Source organism: Bos taurus, chromosome 4, assembly GCF_002263795.3.
Source record: "Bos taurus isolate L1 Dominette 01449 registration number 42190680 breed Hereford chromosome 4, ARS-UCD2.0, whole genome shotgun sequence".
Classification (NCBI taxonomy): Eukaryota; Metazoa; Chordata; class Mammalia; order Artiodactyla; family Bovidae; genus Bos; species Bos taurus.
The window spans coordinates 54003319-54020748 of NC_037331.1; the positions used below are offsets into that span (position 1 = coordinate 54003319).

Sequence of the window (17430 nt, forward strand, 5' to 3'; positions counted from 1 at the left end):
ACCTTAACAACATCCTGAGTATAAGAGACAATATTTTCCCGAGAGGGAAATGCCTAACAAGAACAGTGAAATAAAACAAAGTCACTCATTTAACAAAAGATCATCCTAACACATATGCCAAGAAAATGTATTTGCACCTATAAAATTAAATGAGATAATGCCGAACAGCTATAATTCTAACTAGTTAAAAAATGTAGAATATTTACTGAAATGTTTCTTTTGACAAAAGAATACTTTTTTTTCTGATAGTAGATATAATACTTATCAAGATTACATATGGCTTATTATAATGCCATGACATCCCCTCTAAACAGATGGTTAATGTTCATCTCTCAGCTCCTGAGTGTTGTTTCCAGTGATGCTCCTCAATCTGATTTGGCATGGTCCTTTAGAATTCATAATTTTTCACTGCTATTTTCCACTGCTTGTATTGCATTTAACCACACTATACTGTAATTATTTCTCCCATACGTGTTTAACTTATTATATATTTATATAAGAATATGAGCAAGGAACACATACTCTTTTGTAACTCCAATGTCTGGAATTAGTAGTCAATAAATACTGAAATGATCTGAACAAAAGATGCAAATATTTTTAAGTGGATTAAGTCCAAACCACTGTATATGTAAAAGGACAGAAACCAAACACAGTAAATACCTGTGCATTTTCTGATGGCTATCTTAAAATTTATAAGCATATGCTACATTTGTAGATTTTCCAGTCATTATTAAAAGCAAAGCTAATAAGTGAAGTTAAATTCAAAAAAAGAAAAATCTCCGTAATAATTTAACAATAAATTCTAAGGCACAATAATCAATATTTATAGTTAGTAATTCTATAAAGTAAAAACATTTCAACAGGTCATACACTGATAACAGCAGATGTTTTAGTGAGTTCACTCAAACTCATGTCCATCAAGTTGGTAATGCCATTGAGCCATCTCATCCTCTGTCGTCCCCTTCTCCTCCTGCCCCCAATCCCTCCCAGTATCAGAGTCTTTTCCAATGAGTCAACTCTTCGCATGAGGTGGCCAAAGTATTGCAGTTTCAGCTTTAGCATCATTCCTTCCAAAGAATCGGAGAAGGCGATGGCACCCCATTCCAGTACTCTTGCCTGGCAAATCCCATGGACAGAGGAGCCTGGTAGGCTGCGGTCCATGGGGTCACTAAGAGTCGGACACAACTGAATGACTTCCCTTTCACTTTTCACTTTCATGAATTGGAGAAGGAAATGGCAACCCACTCCAGTGTTCTTGCCTGGAGAATCCCAGGGATAGGGAGCCTGGTGGGCTGCCCATCTATGGGGTCGCACAGAGTTGGACACGACTGAAGTGACTTAGCAGCAGTAGCAGTTCCAAAGAATACCCAGGACTGATCTCCTTTAGAATGGACCAGTTGGATAACATACTAACACTCAAATTCTGTACCTCTATTTGCTAGTAGTTTCTGACCATTGTATTTATAAAGTCAGTTTGTAAGAGTGAAGTTTCCAAAACATTAACTATTTTCTCCTCTCTGCCTTTTTGCTATTCTTACATGTAAATATGTAGCCTTTTGTTAATGAGATGGAAATGACAATGCACTCAATGTGTATATAATGCATTGGGCTGTTACACTATATTTCTACTTTGAAAATTTCAATCTTAAAAGTCTAAATTAAATTTGAATTTTTTGTGTGTGTAATTTCTTAAAAATTAGAAAGTATCAATTGAGGAATGTACAACTGATATTCTCCCCCATTGCAGAATAAAGCTTAGTATTTTGTTAGTAGCAGATGCTGTCACATTTATTTCTTTATGATAAACAAAAATTAATAATTTTCCTTTTGTGAGTATAAAAATAATTATTTTTATTTTTAAAATAATAACTATTGCTAAGATGACAAACTATAGAGATTGTCTATATAAAATCTATATAAATAGATTTTTAAATATATATCAATAAATATCCATTTATCTTGGAAATGATGTCACCATTTTTGGTACAGAGTTCTATTAACACCCTTTTAAGCTAAAGGAAATGCCCTGCCAGAACAGCACATTAGATTTGATTATACAGAGAGTTCCTAAACCTGCTCTGTAGTGTTTAATTAGCTGAAGAATATATGTTTTGGCTAAAATTCTACTTCTAAAAAATAAAAGTACATTTATTATTTAACAAATACAGCACTCTCCCTAAGCTCCAGATAGCTCAGTTAAGTGAAAACAATCACTACATGGAAAAATAAAAATATATCAAGTCGCTGAAAGTTTGTGTTAAGAAAAAAAAAAATTGTTGGCTGTGAAAAATAAAAGTATAGCAATGGCCATAGTATTTGAAATCCTACTGAAAACAGTAAATATTATGGGCATAATATTTTCATGAAAATAAAATATTTGAGTTTTTCCATAGGATCTTACAGTGAAGTGTATCTTGCAACAGTCTGTGACTGAAGGGCTGGAGGGGATTTGTCAGCCCCTGTAGCCACATACTGACCGGGAGACCACCACTACATCCTCATACACATCAAGTTTTAACTTTGATCAAGTATTCATAAAAGCCCCAGGCTTGTTAAGTTTTACAGTCTGTGTCTGTGGTAAGGGGCAAAGCAAGAGATGAAAACTTTCAAGCCCTCTCTGTAGAAGATGTGAAGAAACAGCTGACGATGCCTCTAATGCTACTTTCCCAAAGAACTTTAGGAGAACAGGGAACATTAGTGCACTGTCATAATACCGTGCCACCTACCGTTGCTGAAAGGAGAGAGTGAATGTTTCAAAACTATAAGGAATGAAAATTAAAGACAAAACCAAAATGACAGGGCCTTTCCTTCATGGCACAGGTGAAAGATAAGTCAAGCATCATTTCAGACATTATTGTTAGAGAGATATGGATACATGTGCCAAATTTTCACCCTTAAGTTGATGTACATAAATTTCAATGGCTTGAGTCTTTGTTTACAGTGAATATTAGATCAGTTTCAATTCATAAAAATATTTCAGAATTTTCAATATTATTAGTTTCATATAAGTAATGCTAAGGAGTACAGATATCTTCCATTGTGTTGCAATTTCTGAGAGCTTGTACAAAGTAGATTTTTATTATTGTCTTTTTAGTAGTTATTAGTAGTCTGAAAGAATCTGATCCAAAGTACATTCATTTTCAATATGTACTGCAGTTTTCTTAGATGCAGCAAAGGATTAAAAAAAAAAGAAAGAAATATTGCTTCACTGGTATCAGTCTAAATATGAAGCACCTACAATTGTGGTGGTACTGGATTGCAATTTAGAGGTAATTTCAAGGCAATTTCTTTTCAAATTATGCTATGCACACTAAATATACAATTCTTTGAATTTGTGTGTGTGTGTGTTTGTGTGTGTGTGTGTGTGAATGTTGCTTTATATGCTTTTGGACAAAAATGCCATTTAAATTTGGCTTATCAACACTTTGGAATTTTAATAATAAAAAATTGCTCCCAATTCACTGGTATTATAAAATTATAAAAATAATCTTCTGGTATTTTAGAATTTTGTTAGTTTAAGAAGCCTCAATCTGCTATGATAGAAAGAAGAACTGATGACACCAGCAGAATTTCAGAACAAGTTTCTGTGAATCAAAGAAAAATAATAATCTTTGATTCAACTGAATAACTTCTTCTCTCATCATGATCCTGTATAAAAAATCAACTTTTACTACCTTCATTGCTTGACAATAAGAAAGAAAGAAAAAAAAAGAAGTTAAACTGTCCTCTACATGACTCAGAAAGCATCCACAAAGTGGGGAGGCACAAATTCATTTTTAAAGGTCATATACTGTTTGCATACAACGTCTCAGTTTCCTTTGGTAAATCCATTGTTTCTTTGTTATCCCCACATGATCAATTCCCAGTTAGAACTGAAGCTTTATTATCTATGTCTGCTTCTGGGCTTGAGGTAGGTGAAAAGAGCAATATACCCTCTTCTGGTTCCCACTACTTTCACTCCTGATACCATCTAGTGGCTTCTGATTCTACAAACAGAGGAAGAGTAGAAAGCCATACAAGTAGAAAAGTGGGAAAGACTGGATAAGTCAGGACAAAGAAGCTATGGAATTAAAGAGTTAGATAAGAAGTACATAAGACAAACTTTGAACTACCTCTGGCTAACTCACACACTCATTTATAGTTAGATGTGAGACTATTTCCAAAGTGAAACTTGCTCAGTCGAGTCTGACTCTTTGCAACCCCATGGACTATACAACCCAGTCCATGGAATTTTCCAAGCCAGAATACTGGAGTAGATAACCATTCCTTTCTCCAAGGGATCTTCCCAACCCAGGGATCAAACCCAGGTCTCCCGCATTGCAGGCAGATTCTTTAGCTGCCGAGCCATAAGGGGAAGCCCTTCTAAGCTTCTAAGCTGTAATCAAATACTTTTGTTTTATTTTCAATTGATTTAAAATAATTAGCCAGAATACAGTCTGTTTTCTGAAAAACAACTTCTATAAATTGATGTGAATGTGATCATTCCTCAGTTTGGGCAAAAAAGTAGGATTGTAATTGCTTTTCTATCAAAACTTTAATCTTAATTGAAGGGAGAAGATATACTTAAAATGTGGTGTTATAATAGCTGTACATAGCAGAGATATCTTTAAAACTTTAAGTTTTCCAACTTCTAAAATCAAGATTGATTATCACTTAGAAAGTGCCTAAAAATATCACTGACAAAATGATTTGAAACAGATATAGCATCTGTTTTTGCAGGTGGAATAACCTAATAAAATCTTAACACACAGTGGCTTTTATTCTTTATTTTTTTCTATCAATCCTTCAAAAAGTGTTCATATTTCACAGTATTGTTTTCTTAAGCCTCCAGGTTTGTGAGATCGTTAACAGGAGATATATTGGGGCTTCTAGAAGCTATTTAGTAATATAGTTTCAGAAGTAATAAAGTGGTTGTTAAAGAGGTTAAATGAACACACGGAATTTAAATGCAAGTAATTTAACGAAACCTTGGATTCTGCAATGCATCCTCTTAATTTTATTCAAAGTTAGACCACAGGTAGAGTAAATCTCAGATTCTAAAGTTATAATTAATAATTTGGGGTGAGGATTTTTGTTTACTTTTTAAAAAAATTTTAATATACCCATGACTATTTTCTCTCTGACAAATGTGGGTTATCAAGACAGAAAAACTGAGCCTGTAAATTAATGATCTGAGCAAAGTTAAAAGTTAAAATCTGTATGAGCTATGTACATAGTCTCAAACCTGTGTTCTCTATGGGTCATGTAGTCTCCAAAAATACGAGTTGTAAAGAGGTACATCTGCACACACAGAGAGCCATTCAATTTTACATGTCTTATTTTTCACTGGTAAGAGTAGAACAACAGAAAGATAAGTAGCTTGACTCCATTAGAACAAACTCCTTTATCTCCTTCTGCTGATACTTCCTCTAAGTGCTAATCTATATTGATGTTGTTCAAATTATGTTTCGATTATTGGCTCTGCACTGTAATCTCATGATCAGCAGTAGCAGAAACTGCTATTGTAGTACTGATAACACTGACCCCATTTTACAGATGCTGTAAACTGAGCTTGGGGGAGTTCCATATAATGGGTAAGATTATAGGCTCTGATGTTATACTATCACGGTTTGTACTACAGTCACGTTGCTTATTTTGCTGTGTGGCCTTGGGCAATTTTATTGATATTGAACTTAATATCAAATTTGAACTTAATTTTCAGTGGTGTTAAACTGCACAGATTTAAACATTTATCCTGAAATGCTTCACTAAGTATTCACATGTTTACTTAATATGCATAAATACATCTGTTTTCACCCATTAACTTTTAAGAACTATTCTCAAAATTTTGTTTTAATAAGAAAAGTACTTTTCTCTTAGGAGAAATTTTTTAGTATTCCAAATTCTACCACAGAATTCTATAAAATATAACAATATTAAGTAGTTTTTCAAGTTGAGAGATTGATATGGATTATTTAAAACCATATTTAAGGCTTCAGTGTTTTTTAAATAAATAACACAATTTAAAACAGATTTTAGAAAAATCTAATGTTGATTTTTTTAGAGAGATCAATTGAGATTGAGTTGTAAAGTACTTTTAATAAAACTAATGATTTCATTTTATAGTTTTTAAATGGAAAATCTGGGGCAAAATAAAGTTATTATAATATTTTTAAAGTTTAGCACTAATCACATTGATAATATTACATAACTCTCAAATTCATTAATTTTTAAAGAGAATTTTTCCAAGTAAAAATTACCCATTTCTCTTCATAAAACTAGATTATTTATTTAAGCCCAAATGGCACAGTATCTTAACTTAGATAATATTGCAACCAATATCCTTCACAGTCAGAAATTTCTGTATAATTAAATAATAACCCAACATGCATTCCATCCAACCAACTTCCTTGTGATTTAGAATGCATGATGATTTTGATTACTATTTCTCTGTTCATGCAGTTTGTATCTAAATGATACTTTCTGAAGACACAAAATATTATCTGTGAGTGGCTATTGGTTAATAATGACAATACTAAGGGTTTAAAGGATGCAATTTGAAAAATGATTTCGTAAAGCAAAAATTAACACTGCAAGCAACATTCTATATCAATTTTACATTAAATCACCATTTTTTCCCAAAATGTCTAATACAACTGTAATTATTATTACTAGGAAAAAAAGTTTTAAAAGTCACTTTATTTTCCAACAGTTGTTTATACACATCAGAGTTTATTGACATCCAGAAGATTTTGATTCATTCCTGGCAAACCCAGTTAGTGAGACCTTGTATGCAGAATGTACTGGTTATTGCATCACGGAATTATATTTTAAAATTAATAACAGTATTATCATTAATGCATTAAAACATTAAAATAAGCATGCTTTACCTTCTTATTTTATAGTGGAACCTGAGTTTGGAAGATATTCCAAAGGGTGGAAATAAAATTTGAAAAAGTCAAAATAAAACACAAATACACAACTTTTCTTGATTTTTGGTGATATTAGCAGAGAGATTGGCAAAGCATCTAATCCACTCTTAAAAGAAGTCACTGAAATTAAAAAGATCCATATCAATACCTCTGGTAAGGCTTTATCAAAATTATTTTAAAAGGTAGTTTTAAAAATGAGGGCAATTCCTTTTACTGGAAAAAAATGCTACCTACCTGAGTGTTATGAAACATTGTAGGTAACATGGATTTCATATATTAAGAAAGATAGTTATTTTATTTCTATGTGATTTATATCTTTAATATGTAAATTATATTTAAAGCTTAATTGAGTAGGACTTTAAAACATTCTCATGTCTTAGATATAGTACTAGAAGAAGTAGACCAGTAAATTCAACTTTAATTATAATATGGAGAGGATGTTCCAGGACTGCTTTATTGTTTTTAAAATGCATATCTAATTTAATTACATTAAAATGTCCCATTTGTTATAATAATTATACATTTGTTCATTCACTTAGAAAGTATTCATTGAACAACTAGTATGTGTATAGCACATGTTAGGCATTCTTTAGACACAGCCTTTGATATTAAAGAGTCTATATATTTTGTTAAGGAGGCAAAATATGTAGATATAAATGACTTTTTAAAAGGCAATATCATTAAATACCAAATGAATAGTAACAATATCTGACACAAAAGAAGTTTGATGAGGGAAGGATGTTATCTAGAGGAAATAGTCAGGACTTATAGAAAGTATAAGTTTTAACTTGTGATATATGGATGGGGATGAAAACAGAAGATATCCATATTGGGAGTTAACACAGTCAAACTTCCTAAAGCAAACTGTATTTTCAAAATACCCAATAGAACTGAACACATTAAAGTTTTTAGAATATATAAATGCATTGGAAGTTTTGAAATATTTGAGCAAAGTGCCTAATATTATGAAACTATTAGTAGTTTAGCTTTTACAGGAGATATGCAAGACCAGAAATTAGGTATCAGAAACAACCAAAAAACAAAGACATAAACTGGAAGCAAGGAGATCAGCTGTACAACAACCCAGACCTAAGGGAATGAAGTGTGTGGCAGTGAAAACAGAACAGTAAGTGTACAAGTACTGATACTCTGATAGAAAACTTAGTTTGGTCACGTTTCCATAAGGAGATGGAATAGTGAGAAAGAAAGAACTTCATGCAAGCCTGATTGAGAGGAATATATTAAAAAGATAGGTAATAAAAATGAAAACAATTTGGGGAAGGAGATGTAACACCTGAAACAGCATGTAAAATATTGACTAGCTTAAATTAGTTTTGCTTCCTTAAAACAGATTTTCTGATTAATCAAATTTTGAGTTATTTCATACAGACAGCACTGTACATGTGCAAAATGGGAACTCAGTTCCTGGGATGACCCTGAAGCAAGAATTTTCAGTTTGTGAAACCTAAGCAATAGAAATGTTGTCATTAGAGGCCTTTACAAAGCAAGAGTTTCTTTAGTAAAGAAAATTGGGCTTCCTGCATCCCTAAGAGCTTAATTATCATATATTGACTGATTTGAGACTATCTCTTGAGCGAAATTTGAAATTCTCCTAACACCTTAAATTTTACCCCAAATACTGGATGGAGGAGTCAGATTTGAACCCTGCCTCTTTTCTCCTTGGGCTTCCCTGGTGGCTCAGACGGTAAAAAATCTACCCACAATGTGGGAGACTCAGGTTCAATCGCTGGATCAGGACCATCTCCTGGAGAAGCGAATGGCAACCCACTCCAGTATTCTTTTTTTTTTTTTTAATTTTATTTTATTTTTAAACCTTACATAATTGTATTAGTTTTGCCAAATATCAAAATGAATCCGCCACAGGTCCACTCCAGTATTCTTGCCTGGAGAATTCCATAGACAGAGGAGCCCTGTGGGCTACAGTCCACGAGGTCATAAGAGTTGGTCACGACTGAGAGACTTTCACTTTTTCCGTTCTCCGTGCTGGCGGACCTCACAATAAAACTTTTCTCAAAAATCAATGCCATAATATTGACTTCTGTGCATATCGGACAGTGAGACCTTGCTCTGTAACATACCTACAAAGTTTCCACTTACTCCACTGAATTCAATTTATACCCTTAAGATTTCTGTGATCTCAGGGTTCTACCAGTAGGAATTCTATCAGAGAACATTTTACAAAATCTTGGGAAGGGGGGGAAATTTGGGGGAGAACTTTAACAAGAAATTTCCATCTAGAACTGTTCCATCTAGAACATCTCTTCTATAAATATTACAGATGTTACCTGTGAGGGAAAACATTAAAGCAATGTTTACTTTGGTTCACCTGTTATGGTCTATTAACCAATCGTCACCTAAGCTGTTTTCTTTTCTTCTTCTTTTTTAAATTCTTCTTTCATAATTGATCTTTAACTTAATGCACCATGTGCTAGTGCAGTGTAGACATAGAACAAAATATTTATATTTATATGTACTTATCTATATAGTAAGGTAAGTTGTTGTTTTTGTTCAGTCATGTCCAACTTTCCGCTACCCCATGGATTGCAGCATTGCAAAGAGTAGGTATGATAATGAACAATAACAAAAACAACATGATTTCCCCAAAGATGAAGAGGAGGGAGAAAGAAACAGATCTCTGAGAATATTGGTATGTTCTATTTCATCATGATCAAAACATACATGTTTCTAATTCTTATGTTTATATTTTTCAAAACATATAAAATAACCTGTAGTTTTAATGTTGTGTCAGGAAGGATCATTTTGATGAGAAAAAAATCCACGGATGGAGTGACTGATTTCCTATAATTTCCTATTGCCTTTAGTAGAAAGCCAGGATTTAGCTTGACTAAGCAAACTTCTATCTTTACATTTTCAAAAGAAAACAAAGAATATATCATTATAATTTGGAAAAGTAAATTCTCATTTTAAATTTTACTAGCCTCCATAACATGGAGAAGATTCACATGTTAACATTTGTTCAAAGCATGGAGTAGGACTTCTGGGCTAAATGCCAATTTCTATTAGAATTATTTTCCCCTCAATCAGTAGTTCAAGCATGCATGATATGGCAATGCATAAATAGTAGCACAACAAGTAGGAAATTTGAGACAATCCCTCCCGCTTGATTCCCCTGCTATACTGACTACTAATAGGATTTAATTTCTAGAGTACTGCATGTAGTTCTGGGGCTCTGCCAACTAGGGGTAAATTATGTAACTAAGAAAGGAGAGCAATCAATGGTGATTAAGTTAAAATCAGAACTTAAGCCAGTGACCCCTCTTTCAGAGCAAGTCTGGAATATTTTCATGATTAAATATCAATAACAGCAGAAAACTTCTCAGATAAGGGGGCTAACAGGGCTACAACTCAAGCTTCACTCCCTAAGGAGTTACAACTTCTAAACATATTATTTTGATAAATGCAATTTTTATCTGAGATGAACTGCAAAGAACAGTCTTAGTATGAGTTAACTTGAACCAGGGAATCAGGTACTTTGGGGAATTTCCTGAAAAGGGCTTGAACTTGACTTTGATAAATGCAGAGAAGCAGGATTATAATTGCTGAGAGACAGTGTACATTAATGTCACATCTTTTCTCACTCCTAGTTCTTTAAGAAGATACTGGTTGTACTTCTCAGTGGGTAATCTTTACTTGTTCCACTCTTCTAGCAGAGGCTATTTTAATCTGTCACACTTTGGAGTACATTTCTAAGCTTATCTTTGTAACTGTCCATTGATGCACACAGCACCTAGACTCTGACCATTTAAGTTACCCAAAAGTTTATTGTAGTTAGGCTACACAGGATTTGATATTGTCAATATTTCCCAGGCCTGGTTAAGTTATAAAAACATATTTATGTATTATTTGAGCTTTTGAAAAAATTACATGAAAATACAGCTTAATTACTTCTCTGTAATTGTTCCTAAAATAAAAAATTTAATGTGTACAGATCAGTTAAACTGTATGAAAACCTGTGGGGGGAGGGTAGGTGGTGGAATGTTTATCTATAAAACTCCAAAGGGTAGTATTGTAATTTTATATTCTTATAATAACTACGGTTAGTGTCCTGATTCAAACTTGCTATTGAATTCAAATACTTTACATATCAACAGATCCTCAGAGTTTGAAAAAAAAAAAACATTATGAATAAAAGGTTGTTTCTGACAACAAGTATTCATCCACAAGTCATGAAATGCTTCTGTGGAAGTTTAGTTCTTCCTACTAAATCAAGTTAATTTTCAACCACTATCATTGTCCACAGTGAGAGAATACTAAGAGTTGAGGGTTTTTTTACACCCTAGTATTTATTTGGAGATCGACTAATGTCTACAATGATTCTCTAAAGATCACTGCCAATTCTTTGGAGGAATTTCTCACTGCTGAGCCTATGACCCTTGACATTAAAAAGATCATCATAATCAACATGTTTCCAGTACTGCCAAAGAGTATTTACATATATTTATTTACACATAGACACACACACACACACACACACACACACACACACACACACACATATATATAAAATACACTGTAAATATACTGACCTAAAGACCACCTTAGAAAATAAATGTATATGTAACTAGATATGTAGTAAATATATAGGAGACAAAGGACATAATAATTAAGAGTCGAGGTTTTGAGGTGAAAATGCCTAGATTTGAATATTTCTCACCATGTAGGAAGATTATCTACTTTTCTTATCCACAAATTAGGAAATGTACCTACCCTTAACCTCCAGGGTTATGGTGAGAATTAAATGGATAATACATGAAAAATATTCAGAATACTCCTTGGAATAAGATAAGTCAATAAACTTCCTAAGATGATGGTAATAATGATGAAAAGGAGTAGAACACAGAAAGGAAAGAAAATAGTCAGCCTTGGCAAGAGTTCATTACTTTTAGGCAAGCTAGGTAAAAATTGTAGAAACAATCTCTTTTTTTGGCTACCAGTCTTTTCCAGCTCTCTTGAATTCAAGACATGCAACTTGGTGTTAAAGTGACTAAGTCTCTCACAAATGTATTTTTATTATTTACACTGCTGCTCACTTAGGTCCAAAGTTTAAGAAAAGAGAATTAGTGTGGGGATATAATTTGCTGAAAGAGTTAATGAGCAGCCAGGCTTAGTAAGATGTGCAGTGTCTGCTTAATAAATGCATGGAGTGTTAAGACAAGTAAAACCCCTTGAACTGAAAAAGTTAAAAAAAAAATAAATAAAAGAACCTAACAAAAAAGTTGTTAGTATATCCAACTAATGTAGTAAATAGCTCCATATGAAGTATCATATATAAATGAAATCTGTGAAAAATAATCTTCACTAGCATATTTTACAAACTGTTTAAAATGGAAGTTTGAAATGGTACTACCATGCCATTTGTAGACTAATATATGTATTTTAAAATTTACTTATCAAATCTTGTTTAGATAAGTTTGTTTGTTTGTTTTTTCCTCTAAGCTCTAATGCTATCTCCTAAATTGCAAATGGTTCTGAGCTACCAATGAAACTGTGTGTATGTGTGTGTGTAGAGGGAAAACATGTCATGTAAGCCTTCACAGGGCTTCTCAATACTTGGTAATAGAGCAGTAGAAGAAAAGTGAGCGGTAAACAAAAAAACAAAAAGTTCTATTATTCTCTAAGACAAGCATTATGCTGGGTGCTTTCATATTTTTATCATCTTTAATTTTCATATCAATCCCAGGAATTCTAAACTTGGATTAAAATGCTAAGTCTCTAAGTTTTATTTACAGCTAATGGGGATTCAAACCAAGTCTATCTGATATAAAGTTTGAAAAGATTTCCACTTAGATTCTGACTGGATAGATACTGTTTGTAAAAATAAATATCCAAGTCAAGCCTTAGATTCAGTAGCTTAATTATGCCCCTCCCCCATTACTTGATATGAGCACAGAAGAGAGATTCATTTTCAAAACCTTAGTGCCAGAACAGAGGTGAGGAAGGAGGCAAATGCAAAAGTCTGAAGGGACGGCCTTAAATAGAGCTATACAGCTACAGTGCGAGAAGAAACCATGAACAGTCTATTACTAATACTAAGAGTATCCTCAGTCTAACATTACTGACACTAGTGTGCTCAGTCACCAAGTCATGTGACTGGTTTGTGACCCATGGACTGTAGCCTGGCATGCTCCTCTCTCCATGAGATTTTCCAGGCAAGAATATTGGAGTGGGTTGCCATTTCCTTCCCCAGTGTAAGTATGAAATACTCAAACACTAGTTTGAAGTTTAGTTAAAATTGAATTTTTCTAGAATGCAAGTTAGGCCCACAACCTTACAAAACTTCTTGTAGAGAAATGCCTCTTATCTGTACCCAAAATGAATGCAGACAGTTTTATCACCCTCCCCTTCCAAATCATTTGCCAAAAAGGGAGCCCTCCCTTGCATACATTGAAATGACTCCAAACCACAAGAACCACCACCACAGTAGCATCTGGGATTAATGTGATAGATGCTGCCAAGTCTTTCTCCTCACAGTTCTCACACCATCTCAGCCAGAACTGTAGGTCTAAGTCAAAAATGCCTCCCCAGAGCCAACAATTACTTTAAGTTTAAAAGAGTAATTGTGTATGATTAAATCATACCTAACAACATTTCTCTAAACACCAAAGTTATTAAAAAAAAAAAAAAAGACTTCTTGGTTTTCTTTTCCTTGAAGCCACATCCATAGCCCTTTCTGCATCATTGCCAGACCTGCAGGGTTTTGCTTGAGAAGCCATAGATCCTTTCCATTTTCACCACCCTTTTTAAAAGTAAACTCTTCTCCCACGCATGCCTTAAAAACATAAAGTAAATGTAAACTTTCTGATTTAGATAGTGAGCTATGTGGCACCTTATACAAATGTATTCGGTACATGTAATGAATTCCATATCAGAGGAGCAAATTAGCAAATAAATTTAAATAAAGTCCAACAAATAGAACATTCAAAATTACTTATAAAATACTCAAATATATACTGGTATGACTACTCTCTTACTTCAGCTAATTATACTGGCATGTGTGGCTAATACAAATGTGCAACAAAGGCTACACACATTAACAAAGAGAACCAAAAAAGAAAAAAATAAACTTCTCTATGGCTTAACATTAACCCTATATATATTCTCTATATGTGGAATGTAACAAATGGCTGCTCTCTCACAGAGCTATTCTCATCATAAACTAGTTATAGCTAAACTCAGACTCTGATTTATTTTTATTGATTTTTAAACAAACTAAAGCTTACACTTTCAACCGAATTGATAATCCTAGAAAATAACAGATCATCAGTAACAGTATATAACATTTAGTGGTTGTTGGTTAGGGAATTTTTACTAAAGGATTTGCTATAAAACTACAGACCTCAGCTCACCTGGTAAAGAATCCGCCTGCAGTGTGCGAGACCTGGGTTCATGGAAAGCCAGGGGAAGATCACTGGATCATTGGGAAGATCCCCTGGAGAAGGGAACGGCTACCCACTCCAGTATTCTGGCCTGGAGAATTCCATGGACTGTAAAATCCATGGGGTCACAAAGAGTCAGACGTGACCGAGTGACTTTTATTCACTACTACAGACTTCACTACTGACAAAATTTTACAGTTAAATTTTCAAATAGTTTTCCAGTCTATGCACTTTTTCAACAACAGCATTCTCTCTGTTATTATATCTACTTTTTAAGAGAATGTCATTCATTGCTTGAGCTTCCTCATCCATCAGTCTCATATACTCTGATATTTCTTCCCAACTGCCATCTCTTGATTTGCTCTAGTTCTATGTTTTGCACAGTAGTATGTTTGAATTGCTTTATGGGCATATGGAGAGAAGGCGATGGCAACCCACGCCAGTACTCTTGCCTGGAGAATCCCATGGGCAGAGGAGCCTGGTAGGCTGCAGTCCATGGGGTCGCGAAGAGTCGGACACGACTGAACGACTTCACTTTCACTTTTCACTTTCATGCACTGGAGAAGGAAATGGCAACCCACTCCAGTGTTCTTGCCTGGGGAATCCCAGGGACGGAGGAGCCTGATGGGCTGCCATCTATGGGGTCACACAGAGTCGGACACGACTGAAGTGACTTAGCAGCAGCAGCAGCATGGGCATATGGATAAGTTATTGGTGAAGTGACTTAGGTTCTAACTCAAAAGAAAATTAAGACAAGCTTGAAAGTATAACCTTTTCAAATAAGCAGGAATATAGGAAATGAGTACTGCTTGGTACTAGACCAACAAAATGAGTCTGAAATTAAGTTTTACTTCTCTAGGCCTTATGAGGTAAGATTGTCAAGCCTTGATAAATATGCAGCCATCCAATATACATCCATTTATTCATTCACTTCTCCTTCTGTCAAATATTTATAGAAATCAATGTTCAAGGTATGTATGATATAGTCTATATTTAGTTTTGAAACAATAAAACAGTGATATATATTTTAAAATACATTTAAAGGTCACTCGTAATTCCATTACCAAATAGCGGGCATTTTAGTATTTATAAATGTGTCTATTGTGTGTCCAAATGTATGTGTAATATGTTGCAGTTCAAAAGTTAGAATTTTATATTCTTCAGTCTTTAAATTTTAATGAACTTCTCACTATGCTTTGAACACTTTGTGACTTACACAATTTCAGGTTTGGGGATCAAGTTTTTAGTCATTTTTAATTTGGAAACATTCAAGACTGCATGAAAGTATGTGTGTGTGTGTGTGTGTGTGTGTGTGTGTGTGTGTGTATTGCTTTGCCCCTTCTATGGCTCTATGATAGATCCATGAAGAGGCAGAACAGAACTTATGTTGGGCCCTCTGAACATGACATAAGAGAAAGTAAATGAAGTAGTTGTTCTTTTGCGTTACCCCAGGGAATTTTAATCTCTCTCTCTCTCTCTCTCTCTCTGTCTTGGTGCCTTAAAACTAAGCTATTTTAAGAATATTTGAAGGTAATTTTTAGATAAATATGATCACTTAAAATAGTAAGAACATTTTCCATTAATATTTTAAAATATCATTTTTGTTACTTGAATAATTTTTACAAGAGATTGGAGGGAATAAGATTTTAAATTTTCATTCAAAACTCAGATTAGAAGCATCTGTTCTAAAGGAAGTGAAAGATTTCTTAATTTTTAAATGAGAAAACTGAAGCCTGAGAATTTCAAAGATGTGGCTCAAACATATATCTGCATTGCAATTTAAATATATAAAAAGAAAAATGAAATCAGGAGACATCTTGTCAACTTAATAATAGATTGTAGCTCATTGCTAGTTTTGTCCAAGGATTTGGGGGGAAATTAGTTATATCTGTTTGTTTTTCAACATACATTAGAGTCTTGTCCAACATTTCTTATTCCTAATAATAACTTCCTTGATAGCTCAGTTGGTAAAGAATCCGCTTGCAATGCAAGAGACCCTGGTTTAATTCCTGGGTTAGGAAGATCCACTGGAGAAGGGATAGGCTACCCATTCCAGTATTCTTGGGGTTCCCTTGTGGCTCAACTGGTAAAGAATCTGCCTTCAATGCAGGAGACCTCTGTTTGATCCCTGGGTTGGGAAGACCGCCTGGAGAGGAAAAGACTACTCATTCCAGTATTCTGGCCTAGACAGTCCATGGGGTCACAAAGAGTCAGACATGACTGAGAGACTTCTACTAGTTCAGTTGACTATATTTCTAATAATGAAGAGCTATAGATTTTTCTTTAGTTATTCCTCTTAGTACTTCAAAACAAGTACATTTTTAAAAGACTCAAACTGTACCTTATCCTGGACTATGGGAAGATACATTGCTGTGAGGTACCTCCTGGTAGGAAAATCACTGAACATTTAGAAATAATGTCAGGAAAATATTTCTAGGACTAAAAACAGTAAGTATGCTTAAGGCAGGCAAAAACACATAGCAGGGGAGAATGAAAGATGAATCTGTCTGACTAAGAGAGGATAATCTACCAATCATTTTCTGAAAGACACTAGTAGCACAGGGTACTAAAAATCTTTGGGGCCTCATCAGGAAGAGTTCTGGAAGGAAACAGAACTCAGAATCCTGAGTTCTAAACTTAGAATCCTGAGTTCTAAACCATGGTACAATTATAGCTAAACATTTATGAGGGATTGCAGTTGGCAGATCTCAAGAAGAAAATATGTATTATAAAACATTTTTAATAAAGAACATCTAAAGAAAAAGAGCTAAAGCTATTAAGGTGGTGGGGAGACTTTTAAAAGGAAGAAGACTGAGTAAGGCTATGTTCACATAGTTCATCATAGTGAGGCATATGGATATGGTGATTGGGGATTTCCCTAAATGCCACAGCACCATAACATTTGGGGGTCTCTTGGGTCTCTCTTTGGGCCAAAAATAAAAGTAATTATTACTCATTAGCAGGCAATAGAATTAAGAAACTTATACAGGATTATCCAGGAAAAAGGAGAGTGAAAAAGCTGACTTTAAACTCAACAGAATAGTGGCATCCCGTCCCATCACTTCATGGCAAGTAGATAGGGAAAACATGGAAATAGTGAC

General features: G+C 34.1%; 1 protein-coding gene across 9 annotated transcripts in view; it reads right to left on the reverse strand.

The window, feature by feature from the left end:
• Positions 1 to 17430, reverse strand: part of FOXP2 (forkhead box P2) — a 662372-nt gene that overhangs the window by 234636 nt on the left and 410306 nt on the right. The gene's annotated exons all lie outside the window — the stretch shown is intronic.